This window comes from Mytilus edulis, chromosome 1 (assembly GCF_963676685.1).
Source record: "Mytilus edulis chromosome 1, xbMytEdul2.2, whole genome shotgun sequence".
Taxonomy (NCBI): Eukaryota; Metazoa; Mollusca; class Bivalvia; order Mytilida; family Mytilidae; genus Mytilus; species Mytilus edulis.
The window spans coordinates 80,614,849-80,636,212 of NC_092344.1; the positions used below are offsets into that span (position 1 = coordinate 80,614,849).

Below are 21,364 nucleotides of genomic sequence, written 5' to 3' on the forward strand. Positions count from 1 at the left end.
CAGGCATGTATTGTTAAAACTAAACATAATGAATTTGGCTGCTATTCCAAGAAGACAAAAATCACTAAACCAAAAGACACAAGACGATACTCCCTCAGTATCCTCCTTTTGTCTGACATGTATTTTGATGTATTATGTGATTAATGTGAATTTGACAACGATACGTTTATTATACGTTAATGTTTATGACTTTTTCAGTAAAAAATGTGTTATTCATTTCTAATATGGAAAAAAAAATATCAGTTTTGTTACACCCAAATAGAAAATAATTATAAACCAGACTGAGTGATAATTGTATAGACTCAGTATTAGTTCATTCTTATTGTCAACTTACACAGGGAACAAGCAAGAAAGAAAGACTCCCATTTGATAACTTCTATTCGGTCGAAAATTTAAAAAAAATCATAGCGAACGAATTTGCGAACTGTCATTGAAAACGCGTGATTCGATAAGATATACTAATAATATAATGTGAATAAAATGATTAGAGAAAGATTTGTTTTACACCATTTTTATGTCATGGTGTAAAAAGTCGTGTTTGGCAAATGTGTAATGTCGCCAGGAAATGTCAGTACAATGTTCAAAAAAATCTATTGCTTTCTATCTCCCTTTTGTCGCCTATTTTTGGGGTCAGGGAAAACGAACATTTGAGAATTTCAAAGTTGCTTTCAGAAACCGTTATTTAAAGAAATAAAAACCATGGACAAAAACAAATGTATAAAAAAACATAACAACTAACACGATCCCACCTTTTTTCTATCGAATACTACATATGTATTGGGCAAAAATCAAACAAAATTCGTTATATACATACTGATCATGACTATAAATGTTTTACGGCTAAGGTCATAGGTCATTGCTGATCATTTAACATGTTATTTTATGATATGATATCCACGATAAAGTACTGATAATCACATTTTCCTTTTATAGATCACCATTTTGTCATGTTAAACAATCAATTTACATTCCTGTTCAGTAGACGTATTAGAAAGCAGGCGAAGAAAAGTACCACATTACAAAGGCGTGGTACTATGTGCATGTCAGGGCAAAATTTAAAAAGGAAATAAAAAATTTAATGACTCAGTTATACAAGATTTTTTTATTCCATGAAATTATAACAGGACACTAATTATCAACATATAAATTATTTGATTTCAGGTGCAATAATAGAAAATATATTAATTTTGTTTTGCCATTCAGTTTCAGTTCCTTGCAGTAATTTCTGGAAACTCCATAAGTTTTTTTTTTATAACAGACTGGAAAAAAGGAATTGTCCAAATCCAAGGCCGTCATAAACTGAAAAAGCGCTAGGTAAATGGAAACCCATTTTGGTATCACGAACATCAATTTGAATTTCGACCCAAGGAATGACTGGGGGTATTTATATTTATTGTCAGCTCTATCTATACTTCTATCGTCCAGCAGCAATACACTTGCATAAATTGGGCACCCCTTTGACTGTGTGGGATGTACGAAATATGCAGCCAAGTCCAGTCGGAATTAGAAAGTTAAATCCGCTGCCTCATATATATGGTGAACACCACGCTCTCTACATACATTAAAAATGTATAACTAGGAGGGCTCGTTTATATTGCAAGGCAAGATTTTTCGCCTATTTATCATAACCTCATTGTTGAGAGGCAACTCACACCCTTCATCCCGATTCGATTGGTATGCCTTGCAGAGACTACCTGTTCTATAATAGTTAATGTGTTCTACGTCTAAATATGCAAGCAATATATGCACAATGACTTTAAGCCACCCACAACAAATCAATGCGTATTTCAACATTATCTTATTTTTGGGCGTGTAAATGTTACCGGCTTAACCTTTCTATTCGAATCGATGAAAAAAAACATCGTCTGTGATTAACTAAATCAAAGGCAGTTTAAAAACAAAAGAGAAAATATCGAAATATGGTTATGTGTGTTACAACTAAAACAAATTGTGTAAAATTTCTTGAGATCATCAATAAAAACTTCATGACACTTCAATGATAGACATTTATATGTGAAAGTTATTTAAATTAATATTATGCCTTGGTGGAAAATAAAATTTGCGAGATATGCATCTCAGAAAGCATAACAAACCACATTTTTAGAATGTATGGCATATCACAAATGTCTAGTAACAACTGTCGATATTGCATTATGATGAATTATGAATTTATTAAATTTAAAATTAACGTCCTGAATATTAAGTTTGAATTTGAGTAAACATTTTGGCCGAATTAGGCTCCAATAGACAGTTTTTACTGTGCAAGGAAAAGTGAAGTTATTGAGTACAATAATATCTGTTTAATGCTCGTCTAATGGCACTATTATTGGCATAGTTCAGAATGGACAAAAGTAATTACAATTTTTTTTTATGTAAAGGAGCATTATATTACAATTTCTAGATGTTATTGAATACAGCTTCTATAGTACATGGTCGATAGTAAAATAATTTCAAAGTTTATTAACTGAGAGAAAAAAAAAACAAATTTATTTAACATTTCTTTCATAATTTGAGCAATAAGTTTGTTTTATTTGAGAATGATCGACACACTGTCCGTCGTCAAGCGTTTCCGCCGCGTCTTACATATGTTATAAACTGTAATTTCCAATTTCTCAAAAAAAATATATGTAAATAAAATAAAAATTATTCTTAAACCTTTGAAAACTTTTAAGTGAAATTCTTTGGCCTCGTGACATAATGAAATTGTGCCCTTCTTTAGTTTTCTGTTTTTGGAGATTCCACCAGAATTTGAAAACACGAACAATTGTTGTGGTTTTTGGAAGGAAGGTGGTAAATCTCTTTGACTGTAATCATATAATGGAGTGACAGAGACTAAGGCGACATGAAGGGGAGGAAGAAATAGATAATTAAAGAATCCCCGTGTACATAACATGTATTGAGGTAATTAAATTATCACCACGTTTAAAAACGTCATAGATACAAGAAGATGTGGTATGAGTGCCAATGGGACAATTCTCCATCTAAGTCACAATTTATAAAAGTAGACCTTTATAGGTCAAAGAACAGTCTTCAACACAGAGCCGTGGCTCACACCGAACAGCAAGACATAAAGTCCCACAAATGGCTAGTGTAAAACAATTCAAACGGGAAAACCAATGGTCGAATCTATATAAAAAAACAAAAAACGAGAAACACTTATGAACCACATCAACAAACGACAACAACTAAACAACAGATTCCTACATGTCTGTATATATTCTGTTCCGTTTTCTATGTGCTTATGTCTCCTCCTAATTTTTCGTCATGTCTATGTGCGACAATGTACAACCATATATCTCTTTGTAATGTATGTGTTCGTCTATTTTTCCGTCTGTAAATCTCTATTAGGCTTGCCTTGGCGCATCCATTTGATCGTTCGTATATATCTCTTTGTCTTGTACCTTTATTTGTCTGTCTAATCGTATGTTGTTCTGTCCTGTCTGTGTGTGTGTCTTTATGTCCATACATATCTTTGTCATAAAATATTGTTAATGCAAACTGTTCTACAGTAAACACAGGAATTGAAAACACTTAACAAAATTAATTCACACTGTGTGAAGTCTTCCATTTTTGTCTTGTGATTAAATGGTTTTTGGTGGTAAACCGCTTCACAACATTCTATTTTATATCCCATTTTGGGGGATTTCCCGCAGGAAAATATGGACAGCTATGTGCTGTCATTGTGAAACTTTCCACTTTTTGTTTATGTCTAAATAATTTAAAAGGTTTCCATGTGCGTATGAAAACTTTGCCGTTGTATTTATTTCCAAACGAAGAATTTTTTCCCATCTTTACCTATTTCCTTTTATTTCCTATCCTTTTCTTTTCTTTCTTTTTTTGCTGTTGCATATTTTTGACTTAGGACATCTTTAGATTCAAACATGCAACCATTTTTAATTTAATCAAGCCAAGAAGCTGTATACATGTTTACAAGGTGATGACATCGGTTAACATGGTAAACTATTGTTGACTTAAAAATGTCAATAAATTACTGGGGCCTGGTTTTCGAAAGTATCATAAGATATGTCATAAGATATATCTTAGGACATAGTTTATGATCATCTTATGACAATCATATGATATGCCATAGGATGTAAATCAAAGCTGTCTTAAGAGAGTCATTGCTATGATGCTCTTATGACTGTCATAAGTGAACATTTATTTATTTTAAATAATGATTAAAAAGTGATAAATATGTAAGACTCAGATCAACGTCCGGTCTCTAATCGACGTCCGTTCCTCAAATCGACGTCCAAATCTGACGTCACAATAAAATATCCTTCCAAATCGACGGCCAATTTTATGCCTATCTAATCGACGTTCATTTTTTGGCATTCTCTAATCGACGTCCGATTTTGAGCTTCTCTAATCAACGTCTGTTTTTGACACAGAATACAAAACTGAAGTGAACCGATAGTAGCTGAAACATTTAAACCTTTAAACATATTATGTTGTGATATTAATTTTTAAATTTTAGAGATTGGTATGATTTTCAGAGAGACAACTATACACAGAGTTCAAATAAAATGGATGTGAGGAATTATAACTTATACGGATTTCAACCATGATAAAAACCCATACCACAAAGGCTAGAAAAGGCCACGACAGAAATAATGTAAACAATTCAAATAAGAAAATTAATGGTCTTCTTTATAAAATAATTACACCTTATCTAAGAATGCTGGATTTTGATTGAGTGTATTTTTCACCAATTTACTTTTATCCTATAAATATCGCTCATTTTTAACGGCGCCGGGGTATATGGAAAAGGATATATTGCCAGTTTTACCCTCTCTGCCGTGGTATTTGCCAAAAAAATACTCAATCCGACTGGACGCTTGTAACGTCACGATCATCAATGCGTTAACATTCGGTGTAATTAAACAGATATATCATGTTAAGGAGGGGTATTTGCGAAAAAAATACCCCTCCTTAACATGATATATCTGTTCAGAAATATTGAAAAACAAATATGACAGACATAAACCATCGAAAACCAATGCACTGCAGGTCCATACAGAATATGTCGGGGTTAACCATGTGAGTGAGCACCGCATTTAACCTAAAACAGTGGTGTAACAGCACAGCATAAAACATAATGCCAATTTCTTGCGTTTACGTTTCACTCAGGTGTAAAACTCAAGAAATTTGTTGGAAAAAAAAACATAGAGTCCGAATTATAATATTCTCAAAACAATTGGTAACGTGCTTCTTTATTTTGTCTATTGTTGAAGACTGAATATAGCTCCTAGATTTCGTTTGTTGTTTGGTTGCTTACTTATTGCCATACATTTACATGCATGTAATTTATTATTATGAATAGGAATGACATACTATTATGTGGATCAATAGATTAACTTTTTATCAAGATAAACATTAATATGCATGTTTTCTGGTTGAAGAAATGTATATGAATAGAATGTATAATGTTTGAAAATATAGTTGTCATAAGAACCCTACAAAAACAGGGGCGGATCCAGCCATTTAAAAAAAAGGGGGGGGGGGGTCCCAACCCAGAGTCAAGGGGGGGTTCCAGCTATATGCTCCCATTCAAATGCATTGATCGGCCAAAAAAAAGAGGGGGTTCCAACCCCCGGAACCCCCCTCTGGATCCGCGCCTGAAAAACATGTATATGTATAAGTGTAAATCAAGCCCATTAATTTATCATTTATTGATATTGAACATGGATTAAAGACGACCACAATCAACATCAATCGGACGTCGTTTTGGGCAATACATTACGTTCGATTAGAGTATAAAAATATTGGACGTCGATTTGAGAATGTGACGTCAGATTTGGACGTCGATTTGAAAAACGGACGTCGATTTGAGGAACGGACGTCGATTAGAGGCCGGACGTCGATCTGAGTCTAACAAATATAACTAGAGGCTCTAAAGAGCCTGTGTCGCTCACCTTGGTCTATGTGCATATTAAACAAAGGACACAAATGGATTCATGACAAAATTGTATTTTGGTGATGGTGATGTGTTTGAAGTTCTTACTTTACTGAACGATTTTGCTTCTTACAATTATATCTATCATGAACTTTGCCCATTAGTAACAGAGAACTATATTTGGTAAAAATTTACATAAATTTACCAAATTAATGAAAATTGTTAAAAATTGACTATAAAGGGCAATAACTCCTTAAGGGGTCAATTGACCATTTAGGTCATGTTGACTTATTTGTAGATCTTACTTTGCTGAACATTATTGCTGTTTACAGTTTATCTCTAACTATAATAATATTCAAGATAATAACCAAAAACAGCAAAATTTCTTCAAAATTACCAATTCAGGGGCAGCAACCCAACAACCGATTGACCGATTCATCTGAAAATTTCAGGGCAGATAGTTCTTGAACTGATAAACATTTTTATCTCCTGTCAGATTTCCTCAAAATGCTTTGGTTTTTGAGTTATAAGCCAAAAACTGCATTTTACCCCTATGTTCTATTTTTAGCGGTGGCGGCCATCTTGGTTGGTTGACCAGGTCACGCCACACATTTTTTAAACTAGATACCCCAAAGATGATTGTGGCCAAGTTTGGATTAATTTGGACAAGTAGTTTCAGAGGAGAAGATTTTTGTAAAAGATTACTTTAATTTATGAAAAATGGTTAAAAATTGACTATAAAGGGCAATAACTCCTAAACGGGTCAACTGACCATTTTGGTCATGTTGACTTATTTGTAGATCTTACTTTGCTGAACATTATTGCTGTTTACAGTTTATCTCTATCTATAATAATATTCAAGATAATAACCAAAACCAGCAAAATTTCCTCAAAATTACCAATTCAGGGGCAGCAACCCAACAACCGATTGACCGATTCATCTGAAAATTTTAGGGCAGATAGATCTTGACCTGATAAACATTTTTATCCCTGTCAGATATCCTCAAAATGCTTTGGTTTTTGAGTTATAAGCCAAAAACTGCATTTTACCCCTTTGTTCTATTTTTAGCCGTGGCGGCCATCTTGTTTGGTTGACCAGGTCACGCCACACATTTTTTAAACTAGATACCCCAAAGATGATTGTGGCCAAGTTTGGATTAATTTGGCCAAGTAGTTTCAGAGGAGAAGATTTTTGTAAAAGATTACTTTAATTAACGAAAAATGGTTAAAAATTGACTATAAAGGGCAATAACTCCTAAACGGGTCAACTGACCATTTTGGTCATGTTGACTTATTTGTAGATCTTACTTTGCTGAACATTATTGCTGTTTACAGTTTATCTCTAACTATAATAATATTCAAGATAATAACCAAAAACAGCAAAATTTCTTCAAAATTACCAATTCAGGGGCAGCAACCCAACAACCGATTGACCGATTCATCTGAAAATTTCAGGGCAGATAGATCTTGACCTGATAAACATTTTTACCCCATGTCAGATTTGCTCTAAATGCTTTGGTTTTTGAGTTATAAGCCAAAAACTGCATTTTACCCCTATGTTCTATTTTTAGCCGTGGCGGCCATCTTGGTTGGTTGACTGGGTCACGCCACACATTTTTTAAACTAGATACCCCAATGATGATTGTGGCCAAGTTTGGTTTGATTTGGCCCAGTAGTTTCAGAGGAGAAGATTTTTGTAAAAGTTAACGACGACGGACGACGACGACGACGGACGACGACGGACGACGACGGACGACGGACGCCAAGTGATGAGAAAAGCTCACTTGGCCCTTCGGGCCAGGTGAGCTAAAAATGAAAAGTATGAACATATCAATTATAACCATTCTTAGTATTTACGAATATTTTATTTGAACATGAATTTTTTTACAAAAAGGAATTAAAATATGAGTTAATAATTTTGTTTAAATTTAGTATGTAATATATAATAAATTTTGAACAATAAATCTTGAACTTCGCTTTCGTGTATTATCAAACATGCATTGTTATTTAACTGTGAATACTTTTTAGATTCGGTACATCGAGTACCCGCTTAACGAAATGCCCGTGCACATACGTTAATATAGTACTATTAAATATACTGGGAACGAAATAATATGTATATTTCTTATACAAAACCATGAGTTAGAAAAGAATTCCAAAACGTATGTCCCAGGAGATTCAAATTTTAATTCACGTCGTTGAGAAAAATAAAATCTTTACTATTTAGCTAACTGAGAAACACAACAAATATTTTTATTGCAATTAACATGAAATAATACATGAAAAAAAATTTAACTTTTAGTTCACAATCATAAGACCATCATAAGTCATGTCGCGAGGGGTCTTAAGTTTACGACAAAAGTTATGACAAATCGTAACTTGGGACACTTTCGAAAACATGTCTTACGACTATGACATGTCCTAAGACCATCATAAGACATGTCTTAGTCGTAAGATACTTTCGAAAACCAGGCCCCTGGTACCTAAGATGTTACAGTGCTTATAATATTTTAAAATACAAGATTATTTTGTTTACATAAGACTTTGAGAAACAACCAATTTATTAACCAACATATTTTATCTGCATATAAACGGTATATGTAATCATTCATAATACATCTTGTGGTCAAGAACATGACAGTTTGTCACACATTCTTATTCAATGATGACACACGAAAATTGTATGTAAACTTAAACTTTAACATTAGGACATGGATCAGTTTCCTGATTTTACTGTTGCTAAAGAAATAATTTAGTTAAGTAATGTTTAAATGAAATTGATGTGTTATACCACTTCCCAACTAAGTTTACTACTCTCAAAGTCATAACTAATACTGAAATAAGTTATTTAAGTTGAATCAGTAATCTGTTCGTGGAGAAAATTGCATCAAAGTCTTTAAATTTTTACTATAAAATCGATGTTTGCTAATAGAAAACCATAACAACAACAACACAAAACAGATCTGTCCTCAAAGTGATTTCAATTTGGTACCCACCTTTTTTCTGCTAGAGTCTACATCAAACAAATGTCATATTAGGTTCGCTGTATTTATAGATTAATTGAATTTATTTTCCCGTTCAGTTTAAGTCTATCAAAATACATTTCAACACAAACCGGTTTAATTTAAAAAAAAAAAAAAAAAAAAAGTAATGTTTAAAAATACAGTTTCAAAGGTTTGTAAATATTCAGTGTAAAGTAGAAAAATTATCTGCCATATTTGGTAGTGGTGAATTCTTAGTATATTAAAAGTAATAACTAAAACATAAATAAATATAAATCTACATATACATCATGTATATGGTGACAGGCCACTATACATCTTGTGTTCGCAAACAAGACACGAACATTATACGACAACGAAACGTAGTTTCTACTTCAAATAAAAGTTGTAAAGATATGAATATAATCTCATTGTTGAAAAGGTTAATTGTTAAGATCTTAAAATCTCGCTAAGATGAAGGATTTGAACATATTCTTTATAATATACTAAATACATGTGAAATACAACAAAATCATATATTTTCGTATAAAATAGACTTGAAATGTAGTAGTAAAAACAAAGATAAAGTGGTGAAAAATCCTTTAAAAAGCGAGAAACCTTCAATGGAATATATTTAGATATATTTTCTATCGAGTTAAAAGGGCAAATAGAGACTTTAAAATCGCACACACGTGCAAGGAACCTTCAATAGTGTTTTGGTGATGTAAATAATGTTTGATCCTTTAATCTGAAACAATAAATATTGATGGATGATATTCATACCATATCCAAAGTCCTTCTTATTTGTATCTAATCCTGATAGTTTATAAATGTAAGCTATTTAGAGGTCATATAAAACACAAATAGAAGTTAAATTGTAACATGTCTCATTTTAAACGAATAAACATCCATATTTATCTACAAGAAACATAAGTAACATCTGTATTAACATCTTACCTGTGATTGACAGGTGAAATAAAAAAATCTTCACGAAATAAACTTATATCCACACTATATTAATATATATATTCCATAAGAATACTGCTTATGGTTAAATATTCCTCCGACCTGGTCTGTAAAACAAGGAGGTAGTCGTACAAACCGACATATAAATCACACTACAGCCCGGAGCAGTAGAATCATCAATGACATCCTTGGGATGAACACATTTATGACATAAACAATAATATTATTGAGAACAGCCAATAATATAACGTTTCCTTCAAATTTAACTTTTTGGGCGAAAATATTTAAAAAAAAGAATTTCTTTTTAAGACGTTTGAAAAGAAAAAAATCGTCGTCACGTTGTTTAAACAGTATATATAAAATAAAAAGACACCAAATGTGATTAAAGAATCTAATCTCTAGATACTATTCCATGACATAACATTTTTTTCTTTTGAGCTGATTTTCTAGTACATTTTTACTCCCTTTATATGATAATGTCCGTAGTTAGCCATTAAAACATACCTACAGTTGCTTACATCAAATTCATTGGACTCTGATGATAAGATGTCTAATTTGGCAATCACACCACATCTCCCTATTTTTACATTTACATTTTATTGATGACGTATTTGATGGATAAATTCTTCATGTTTATTCATTATTAACAAGCTACGAATACCAATGTACTTATTTTTTTAATATTGTTACAGTAATTTGTAGCATTTATATTAATAAGACAAGTTTTTGAATAAAATTCAGTGTATTAGTTAAATTCAAACTGTTAGTCATGTATGATTTGCTTTGCATCTAAGGAAAATATCAAAATTAAAATTACGTCAATACCTGCTGAAATCGACTAAAATGCAGATTACAATTTCTTTAAAAAGACATTTACATTCTTTATCAAACTTGGATAGATTGTAATTGGCTACTATATGAATATAACCGGAAGCGATGCACCACATATTGCTTAATCATGTTAGCCCTCGACCATTTCCTCTATTGTATACCCTTTAGTGTAAACTACTTTACCACACAGTTAGTTATATATGTTACACATGTAGTCTTATAACCAATAATAGATGTAAGATCTTCAGTCTTCTTAATTATATCTGAATAATGAAATGTCCAAAAAGTTATTAAGGCTTCGTTATTTACCTAATATAAAGGATTCATAAAGCCATAATGACAATAGAAAATGAGCTACACGTTTAAATTGATATTTTTTTGCTGTGGCGAAATGAAAAGCTTTCGTCATGTTGGGTGTGTAACTCAATAGACTCATGACGTTTTTCAACAAATTACTTTCTCCTCGGGCAATAAAGGTGATCAACTGTCAAATGTTACAATTATAAGTAACTAATCATCTTTATAAAGTATGAAATAGTTCGCATTAAATATGTATTAGTACTTCATTATCAGCTGCGAAGTTAACATCCATATAGGCCAGCAAGTGGAATATTTCTGTTTTATTCTAGGGTATCCTAGGTGCGATGTGTTTTGTTCGGTGTAAAATTAAAGACACAAACAATATAGTTTTGGGAATGAAATTTGCAAGTTCAAAGTAAATTTAATTTAGCATATATTCTATTGATAAATTACATTTTATTAGAAAGATCGTTCAGAAAAGGTTAATATTTTCAATTTGTTGTAAAATAAATTCATTATTAAGCTTTGTATGAATGAGGTATGAATAAATGTATTCTAAAATTCACCTCTGAGGGGAAATGATGATGATGGTGAAGATGAAAATCTGTGTATCGTCCTGTGGCTAATTTAATGATTATACTTGACGATAAATTGTTTTAAATGCGATATAAATATGAACCCTGCTTTGTACTAGTATGACCCACTTGGAACGAATTTCCAATGTTTGCATTTGTTTATATTCAGTCTAAGTCAGGAGCATTGTCAGTTGTTGCCTTTGTTTATATTCAGTCTAAGTCAGGAGCATTGCCAGTGGTTGTCTTTGTTTACTACTTGTTGCTTTTTTCTTTAAGGAATTCGATGCTCTTTAGTCTCTTTGAGATGTATTTACAGCATGTTGACATTATTTGAAGACGCGCAAATATTAATAAGTAAATTGAAATGCAATTATTAAGGTCTTTCCCCTACATGGGAAAGACCTTATTGTTTTTCTAATGTTTTTTTTTTCTTTTTCTTTTTTTTTTTCTTTTTTTTCTTCCAACATTTTTTTGACATGCCCGCTTCTTGTTTCTGTTGAAGTTATTAAGACAAAATATGGACCATTGCTAGACCTCACCAAGATATATTACCAAATGACTCTGTTAAGGATTTCATCACCCATTTTAGGAGTTATCTCCCTTTTATTGATTTTTTTCAACATGGCCCCCCCTCGTTGGTTTTAAAGATATCATGACATTAATTGGACAAAATGTAGATCTTATCATGATGTATTACCATGTGAGGCTGAATGGGATTTCATCGTCTCCTATGAGAGTTATATCCCCTTGAAACAATTTCTTTCCTTTGCATTTTTCTCAAAAAGTATAAGAGATAGAATCGATTTGAAAACGGCAACATGTACAGGAACAGATGGCAATGTTTATAATGAACATGTACAATCATTTTGTTATTAACCCTTATAAGGAGTTATTCCCCTTGCAAAATTGTACATAATTTTAGAAAAATTGTATTTCAAGAACCGGAAGTCGTAGAGACTTGGGACCTTCACCAATAATCTTTAATTCATGTGACCTTTAATATGCACCCAAGGTCAAAGGTCACAGAGTGCAAAAAAAAATTACGCTGCAATTTCAAGCTTACATATTAGGAAAACGATAAGACTTTGCTGCATACATACAGCGTATAAAAGGTACCTCTCGACGAGCTCTACATTTTATATAATAAGCCCAAAAATGTCCGACCGTCTGTTCAAAAGTTACAACGGGATGATTCTTAAAAGTGTAGTATTTTGTGTATATCTTTTTAAAGGTAACAGATATCAACCTACTATAAACTGCAAAGATGATCAGTAATTCAAGACCTTCAATTTGAGGTCAATGTCAGGTCATGATGAAATTTCACCTTGACCTTCACATTATACTATGACCTTGACCTTGTGACATTTGAAAGTACAAGTGGTCTTGAGTTGAATGGTGATAGTCCCATGTCTCTACGAGTTCCGGTTCTGAAGTTTGGTATTGCATCATATATTTGATGATTAATTGTGACCTTGGTGAATTTTGAAATTGTCCCAATTCTTTTTTATAATGTTGTCCTTTAACTGTAGATCATTTACCATTTAACAGATTTGAGATATCTATTGTCGTTTTAGAGATAATGCAGTTTAAAATTTTGCGAGCAGCGGCATGTATTTCTGAATCAATAACAGCTTACCACTTAAAATGTTTAAGAAATTGAAGAGGTTAACATAGTTATATGTTTGACCAAATACCAAAAACATTCCATTTAAAAAAACACCAAAAAATCATTTTGAAATTTTCATGTTTTGCATTGACTTTGTAAATTTCATAACTTCTATTTATATCGTTGATATTGCATCATTTTTGGCACTTTGTCAAATGGGGTCATCTGATATTTCAAATTGAAGGTCTCAATAAACTCTACTTAAAAATGAAAATTTTAAACCTCTTTTTCATCCGAGGCGGAAGGATTGGGTCATTTAGTGCAAAAATTCAAATTTCTCAGATGGTAAGGTTGTCGCATATCAAATGAAAGAACATAAAGCGTACATTTCAAATTTTAAATTGACGTCCCCCAAAAATTGGTTGGATGGGGTCATTGAGTGCAAAAAATACATTTTCTTTTACTATAGGGTTGTTGTATATCAAATGAAAGGTCATGATGTGTACATTTGAAATATCAAATTCCCAACCTCCAAAAATTGGTTGGATGGGGTTATTAAGTGCAAAAATCAAACTTTTAAGAACATGGCGTTTTCGCATATCAAATGAAAGCTCGTCTACCCTGTGTTACATATATCATACTTCCGATCTCAAAAATGTAGGCGGATGAGGTCATTAAGTGTAAAAGGCGAAAAGTTTTAGAAGGTATGCTTGTCGTATATCAAACGAAAGGTCGTACAAAGTACAATACGAAAACATCACTTTTACAGGAAAGACCTTTCAATTGTTTTACAAACAATTGAGATACTAGTTTATACATATTGTTTGTTAACGTACAAGACATAAACAATAAGTATGTACATGTATGCGCATAAATTACTAGTCACCTTCCATACGAAAAAAATCAAAATTATTCGTATTTAAAACACGGAATGTGAAATTGTTTGTAACAACATTTAAAAATTAATTGCACTTTAAGTATTGTTATTTATTTCCGTACTGTTAATATACAGCAAATAATTTTTTATTAGAGAATAAAAAAATGTGGATAAATTGATTAATATTCTTTTTGTGGATTGGTGATGAAAGATTAATGAACTTTCACTTTCTAGGTAGCAAAATTCCAACAGCCCCTAAAACTGGAGTATATATTTGTCAGTTACGTAGTGAAGTTGAATTCATCTATTCGAAAATCTTACAAAGGCTATCACAAGTTGGTTGACCATTATTGAATATGTTTGACAGATGACGACGGATATGTTCCAATTACAAAGGCTATCACAAGTTTGTTGACCATTATGGAATATGTTTGACAGATGACGACGGATATGTTCCAATTACAAAGGCTATCACAATTTGGTTGACTATTATAGAATATGTTTGACAGATGACGACGGATATGTTCCAATTACAAAGGCTATCACAAGTTGGTTGACCATTATGGAATATGTTTTACAGATGACGACGGATATGTTCCAATTGTCGTAATCACAATCTGGTCCTGTTTTCGTCGAGTGTGACCTACCTGATTGTGGCCTTGTTTTCGTCGAGTGTGACCTACCTGATTTTGGGCTTGTTTTCATCGAGTGTGACCTACCTGATTGTGGGCTTGTTTTCGTCGAGTGTGACCTACCTGATTGTGGGATGGTTTTCGTCGAGTGTGACCTACCTGATTGTAGGCCTGTTTTCGTCGAGTGTAACCTACCTGATTGTGGGCTTGTTTTCGTCGAGTGTAACCTACCTGATTGTGGGCTTGTTTTTGTCGAGTGTGACCTACCTGATTGTGGGCCTGTTTTCGTCGAGTGTGACCTACCTGATTGTGGGATGGTTTTCGTGGAGTGTGACCTACCTGATTGTGGGCTTGTTTTCGTCGAGTGTAACCTACCTGATTGTGGGCTTGTTTTCGTCGAGTGTAACCTACCTGATTGTGGGCTTGTTTTCGTCGAGTGTGACCTACCTGATTGTGGGCCTGTTTTCGTGGAGTGTGACCTACCTGATTGTGGGATGGTTTTCGTCGAGTGTAACCTACCTGATTGTGGGCTTGTTTTCGTCGAGTGTAACCTACCTGATTGTGGGCTTGTTTTCGTCGAGTGTAACCTACCTGATTGTGGGCTTGTTTTCGTCGAGTGTGACCTACCTGATTGTGGGCCTGTTATCGTGGAGTGTGACCTACCTGATTGTGGGATGGTTTTCGTGGAGTGTAACCTACCTGATTGTGGGCTTGTTTTCGTCGAGTGTAACCTACCTGATTGTGGGCTTGTTTTCGTCGAGTGTAACCTACCTGATTGTGGGCTTGTTTTTGTCGAGTGTGACCTACCTGATTGTGGGCCTGTTTTCGTCGAGTGTGACCTACCTGATTGTGGGATGGTTTTTGTGGAGTGTGACCTACCTGATTGTGGGCTTGTTTTCGTCGAGTGTGACCTACCTGATTGTGGGCTTGTTTTCGTCGAGTGTAACCTACCTGATTGTGGGCTTGTTTTCGTCGAGTGTAACCTACCTGATTGTGGGATGGTTTTCGTGGAGTGTAACCTACCTGATTATGGGCTTGTTTTCGTCGAGTGTAACCTACCTGATTGTGGGCTTGTTTTCGTCGAGTGTAACCTACCTGATTGTGAGCTTGTTTTCGTCGAGTGTGACCTACCTGATTGTGGGCCTGTTTTCGTCGAGTGTGACCTACCTGATTGTGGGCTTGTTTTCGTCGAGTGTAACCTACCTGATTGTGGGCTTGTTTTCGTCGAGTGTAACCTACCTGATTGTGGGCTTGTTTTCGTCGAGTGTAACCTACCTGATTGTGGGCTTGTTTTTGTCGAGTGTGACCTACCTGATTGTGGGCCTGTTTTATTCGAGTGTGACCTACCTGATTGTGGGATGGTTTTTGTGGAGTGTGACCTACCTGATTGTGGGCTTGTTTTCGTCGAGTGTAACCTACCTGATTGTGGGCTTGTTTTCGTCGAGTGTAACCTACCTGATTGTGGGCTTGTTTTCGTCGAGTGTAACCTACCTGATTGTGGGCTTGTTTTCGTCGAGTGTGACCTACCTGATTGTGGGCCTGTTATCGTGGAGTGTGACCTACCTGATTGTGGGATGGTTTTCGTGGAGTGTAACCTACCTGATTGTGGGCTTGTTTTCGTCGAGTGTAACCTACCTGATTGTGGGCTTGTTTTCGTCGAGTGTAACCTACCTGATTGTGGGCTTGTTTTTGTCGAGTGTGACCTACCTGATTGTGGGCCTGTTTTCGTCAAGTGTGACCTACCTGATTGTGGGATGGTTTTTGTGGAGTGTGACCTACCTGATTGTGGGCTTGTTTTCGTCGAGTGTAACCTACCTGATTGTGGGCTTGTTTTCGTCGAGTGTAACCTACCTGATTGTGGGCTTGTTTTCGTCGAGTGTAACCTACCTGATTGTGGGATGGTTTTCGTGGAGTGTAACCTACCTGATTATGGGCTTGTTTTCGTCGAGTGTAACCTACCTGATTGTGGGCTTGTTTTCGTCGAGTGTAACCTACCTGATTGTGAGCTTGTTTTCGTCGAGTGTGACCTACCTGATTGTGGGCCTGTTTTCGTCGAGTGTGACCTACCTGATTGTGGGATGGTTTTCGTGAAGTGTGACCTACCTGATTGTGGGCTTGTTTTCGTCGAGTGTAACCTACCTGATTGTGGGCTTGTTTTCGTCGAGTGTGACCTACCTGATTGTGGGCTTGTTTTCGTCGAGTGTAACCTACCTGATTGTGGGCTTGTTTTCGTCGAGTGTGACCTACCTGATTATGGGCTTGTTTTCGTCGAGTGTAACCTACCTGATTGTGGGCCTGTTTTCGTCGAGTGTGACCTACCTGATTGTGAGATGGTTTTCGTCGAGTGTAACCTACCTGATTGTGGGCTTGTTTTCGTCGAGTGTGGCCTACCTGATTGTGGGCTTGTTTTCGTCGAGTGTAACCTACCTGATTGTGGGCTTGTTTTCGTCGAGTGTGACCTACCTGATTATGGGCTTGTTTTCGTCGAGTGTAACCTACCTGATTGTGGGCTTGTTTTCGTCGAGTGTGACCTACCTGATTGTGGGCCTGTTTTATTCGAGTGTGACCTACCTGATTGTGGGATGGTTTTTGTGGAGTGTGACCTACCTGATTGTGGGCTTGTTTTCGTCGAGTGTAACCTACCTGATTGTGGGCTTGTTTTCGTCGAGTGTAACCTACCTGATTGTGGGCTTGTTTTCGTCGAGTGTAACCTACCTGATTGTGGGATGGTTTTCGTGGAGTGTAACCTACCTGATTATGGGCTTGTTTTCGTCGAGTGTAACCTACCTGATTGTGGGCTTGTTTTCGTCGAGTGTAACCTACCTGATTGTGAGCTTGTTTTCGTCGAGTGTGACCTACCTGATTGTGGGCCTGTTTTCGTCGAGTGTGACCTATATGATTGTGGGATGGTTTTCGTGAAGTGTGACCTACCTGATTGTGGGCTTGTTTTCGTCGAGTGTAACCTACCTGATTGTGGGCTTGTTTTCGTCGAGTGTGACCTACCTGATTGTGGGCTTGTTTTCGTCGAGTGTAACCTACCTGATTGTGGGCTTGTTTTCGTCGAGTGTGACCTACCTGATTATGGGCTTGTTTTCGTCGAGTGTAACCTACCTGATTGTGGGCTTGTTTTCGTCGAGTGTGACCTACCTGATTGTGAGATGGTTTTCGTCGAGTGTAACCTACCTGATTGTGGGCCTGTTTTCGTCGAGTGTGACCTACCTGATTGTGAGATGGTTTTCGTCGAGTGTAACCTACCTGATTGTGGGCTTGTTTTCGTCGAGTGTGGCCTACCTGATTGTGGGATGGTTTTCGTCGAGTGTAACCTACCTGATTGTGGGCTTGTTTTCGTCGAGTGTAACCTACCTGATTGTGGGCTTGTTTTCGTCGAGTGTAACCTACCTGATTGTGGGATGGTTTTCGTGGAGTGTAACCTACCTGATTGTGGGCTTGTTTTCGTCGAGTGTAACCTACCTGATTGTGGGCTTGTTTTCGTCGAGTGTAACCTACCTGATTGTGGGCTTGTTTTCGTCGAGTGTAACCTACCTGATTGTGGGCTTGTTTTCGTCGAGTGTGACCTACCTGATTGTGGGCCTGTTTTCGTCGAGTGTGACCTACCTGATTGTTGGCTTGTTTTCGTCCAGTGTGACCTACCTGATTGTGGGCTTGTTTTCGTCGAGTGTAACCTACCTGATTGTGGGCTTGTTTTCGTCGAGTGTAACCTACCTGATAGTGGGCTTGTTTTCGTCCAGTGTAACCTACCTGATTGTGGGATGGTTTCGTGGAGTGTAACCTACCTGATTGTGGGCTTGTTTTCGTCGAGTGTGACCTACCTGATTGTGGGCCTGTTTTATTCGAGTGTGACCTACCTGATTGTGGGATGGTTTTTGTGGAGTGTGACCTACCTGATTGTGGGCTTGTTTTCGTCGAGTGTAACCTACCTGATTGTGGGCTTGTTTTCGTGGAGTGTAACCTACCTGATTGTGGGATGGTTTTCGTGGAGTGTAACCTACCTGATTGTGGGCTTGTTTTCGTCGAGTGTAACCTACCTGATTGTGGGCTTGTTTTCGTCGAGTGTAACCTACCTGATTGTGGGCTTGTTTTCGTCGAGTGTAATCTACCTGATTGTGAGCTTGTTTTCGTCGAGTGTGACCTACCTGATTGTGGGATGGTTTTCGTGAAGTGTGACCTACCTGATTGTGGGCTTGTTTTCGTTGAGTGTAATTTACCTGATTGTGGGCTTGTTTTCGTCGAGTGTGACCTACCTGATTGTGGGCTTGTTTTCGTCGAGTGTAACCTACCTGATTGTAGGCTTGTTTTCGTCGAGTGTGACCTACCTGATTATGGGCTTGTTTTCGTCGAGTGTAAGCTACCTGATTGTGGGCTTGTTTTCGTCGAGTGTGACCTACCTGATTGTGAGATGGTTTTCGTCGAGTGTAACCTACCTGATTGTGGGCCTGTTTTCGTCGAGTGTGACCTACCTGATTGTGGGATGGTTTTCGTCGAGTGTAACCTACCTGATTGTGGGCTTGTTTTCGTCGAGTGTGGCCTACCTGATTGTGGGCTTGTTTTCGTCGAGTGTAACCTACCTGATTATGGGATGGTTTTCGTCGAGTGTAACCTACCTGATTGTGGGATGTTTTTTGTCGAGTGTAACCTACCTGATTGTGGGATGGTTTTCGTGGAGTGTGACCTACCTGATTGTGGGCCTGTTTTCGTGGAGTGTGACCTACCTGATTGTGGGATGGTTTTCGTCGAGTGTAACCTACCTGATTGTGGGATGGTTTTTGTACTAACATAATCAATATGGGGAGCAGGATTTGCTCACTCTTCTAGACCTGAGATGACCGACAGCTTGTTTTGTTTGACGGGTTTTTATTGGTCAGATTTCTATGTTGTGTTTAACAAAACAGTTGTGTGTACTGTTGGTTGTCTTTGGTTGTTTTATGCCATGACATTCTCTGTCTGTTTCTGACTTTGAATAACACGTCAATAGTAACGCATAAACTATCATTATACAATTATGGTCCGTAGAAAAGATGAATATTCAAAATTGTCAACACGAGAAGGTTATTTCAATGAGGGCGCAGCCCGATGTGAAATAACCTTAAAGTGTTGACAATTTCGGATATTCATCGCTTATAAGGGGCCACACCTGTTTTATTATACCGAACTAACAGTGGAAGGGCATTTTTAATCATCATAAAACACTTACCATACTATAGACTTTTAGTATTCTGTATTCTTTAGTAACAAAACCCAAGCTAGAAGTTGACGCTTGAAAATACATTTATGGCTTACGATTTCTCGTATAAACAACAAAGGTAGAATCCTTGTAAAATATTGATGGCCCTGAAAAGGACCGTTCACAAGATATATCATTGGCACTTATTGTGTTTGATTTGTTAGCACAGGCAACATTGTAAATATAATGGAATTCTGTGTGATTGTCATACAAGTGATATGTTTAGCTAGTTATACATCCGTTTTTATCCACCATTTTCTACATAAAAAACCTGTGAAGTGTTATTAAGCCTGAATAGCTGCTGCAGAATATCAAATTGGTTACTTAGGATATGTATATCACATAAAAAGGGGGGGGGGCAAAGTGATAATTTCAAAATTAAAATCGTCTCGTTTGTCATATATTGTATTACTGAGATAACCGCTTGTGTAAAATTCGAGGTGTAAGTCTACAGATGATACGAGGGAAGCTGTTTCTGTTAAAAGGATATATTAATAGAACCCAATCAGAAAAGTTTGGATTGTAAATGGAAAGAACACTATCTATGGCAAGCCGTTCTCGTCAAAACTATGTTTAAACCCTTTTTTCGAAAAAAAAAATACACACTGAGATTTAAAAACCTAAAATAACACACTGAGAAATCGAAATTACACACTGAGATTTAGAAAAATAAAAAACACACACTGAGAATTCAAAATTACACACTGAGATTTTAAAAAGACACACTGAGATGAAATAAATTGAAAAACACACACTGAGAATTGTTAATTACACACTGAGATTTCAAAAATACACACTGAGATTAATATGCAAATTACTAATGAATATTCATGAGATGAATAATTCAACAGATTAATATCTTGATCTGAAGAACTCTTGTCATTACAATGAAATGCGATACCTTCAACCAACATTCGTAATAAATTTCACGACTTAACATCGCTCAAATTCATAAGTTTGTTGCCTATAATTCAGATCATTACTACCAGAAATTAAACATGTGTCCTTTTCAAAAGTCTTCCAACTGTTTCCCTGATTTCGCTAGTTAATCTTTTATATTTTTGTTACGTTTAAATGCTATAATAGACACTTGAGTAAAACTTTCACTGCATTCTTTTGCAGATTGTTCCAATGTTTTCTTATAATTTTTATAAAGTTTTTCACCATTTGGTTATATTTTGTAATAATTAAGAGTAAGTGGGTATTTTTCTTGTTCTTGTTTTTCTCAAGTTTTTTTTATTAATAATTTGGAACCAAATCGAAGGACTAACGAGTTATGTCCCCTTGTTGTTTTAAGCTTGTAATAGATTCAGATTAAGTATGCTAATTAGATATGTGCGCATAAAAAGTGCGCACAAATCTCAGTGTGTAATTTTAAATTCTCAGTGTGTAATTCTCAGTGAGTAATTTCAAATTCTCAGTGTGTGTTTTCAGCTTATTTATTCTCAGTGTGTCTTT

At 35.7% G+C, this 21,364-nt stretch overlaps 1 protein-coding gene across 3 annotated transcripts in view; it reads right to left on the reverse strand.

Annotated features, from left to right (window-relative positions):
* Window positions 1-10,419, reverse strand: part of LOC139491375 (putative ferric-chelate reductase 1 homolog) — a 42,917-nt gene extending 32,498 nt beyond the window's left edge. The window contains exons 1-2 of one of the 3 annotated variants that reach the window (XM_071279042.1): window positions 10,348-10,407; window positions 9,835-9,950 (exon numbers count right to left, since the gene is read on the reverse strand). The gene's annotated coding sequence lies outside the window, so the exon portion shown is untranslated. Of the gene's footprint in view, window positions 1-9,834; window positions 10,274-10,347 lie in introns of those variants that run through there. The other 2 variants (XM_071279050.1, XM_071279028.1) reach the window with 2 other exon arrangements.
* Between the last annotated feature and the right edge of the window lie 10,945 nt (window positions 10,420-21,364).